The sequence below is a fragment of the Gavialis gangeticus genome, unplaced genomic scaffold, assembly GCF_001723915.1.
Source record: "Gavialis gangeticus isolate Ggan-Ray unplaced genomic scaffold, GavGan_comp1, whole genome shotgun sequence".
NCBI classification, from domain to species: Eukaryota; Metazoa; Chordata; order Crocodylia; family Gavialidae; genus Gavialis; species Gavialis gangeticus.
In genome coordinates this window covers 32,714,001-32,714,845 of record NW_017728995.1, presented here as the reverse complement: position 1 = coordinate 32,714,845, position 845 = coordinate 32,714,001, and positions in this window count along the sequence as shown.

Genomic DNA, 845 nt, shown 5'->3' with positions numbered 1-845 from the left:
ATAAGGAGTTTGGGCTGAGGGAGGAAGATACATGTGAAATCCATGACTACAGTCTTTGGTGCTGCCATCCTATATGCCAACCTGATAGAGATATAAGCTAATTCCCCCAAAAAATACTTTTAAATACAATTTTCTAAGCCATCAACAGCAACTGGGATTCTGTACCCGAGCAGGAACACAGCAGAGGTCAGGGCGCTACGAGTGGTGGGGGAGGCCAATGTCCCAACCCAGTGGCTCAGCCAAAAGCTCACGGGGTGGCCACAGGTAAGACATGTTCCTCCTCTGATCCTCATGAACGCAATGGTGCTAGCTGTACCCCCTTACCCAAGAAGCAATACTGAAGGAAATACGTGCTTAGGTTCATGATCTCCCCAGGCAGCGCAGCAACAGAGGTTAAGTGCCTTGGATGGAGATGGAGTCTAGAAACCCCATCTCCCAGACCACTAAGTCTAGTCCCCTCCACTCAGAGGCACCCAGAATCCACAAAGCACTGAAAATTATCCACTCCAACCCCTCTTGTGCACCCTAACCATGAAGCACATGCTGAAAACAAGTCCCAAAGTAGTCCACACTGCGCCCCAGGTAAAAAGTGAGGAAGACAAATACACAGGCCAGTGTTGGGCTTCAGCAATGCCAGAAAAGTGATGCTGGTTGTATGTGCTCAGCTGCCTCAGCACTACAGAAGGCGACAAGTCCCACAATCCAGGTGGGGGGGGGTTATTCCTTCCTGACCCCAAACCTGTGATTTGGCATACCCCCGAGTGCACGAACAGCATGTGAGAGGTTGCAAGTGCCACCAGAAGCACCACCACACCCTAGTCGAGACTCCCATCTTCATCCGTGGC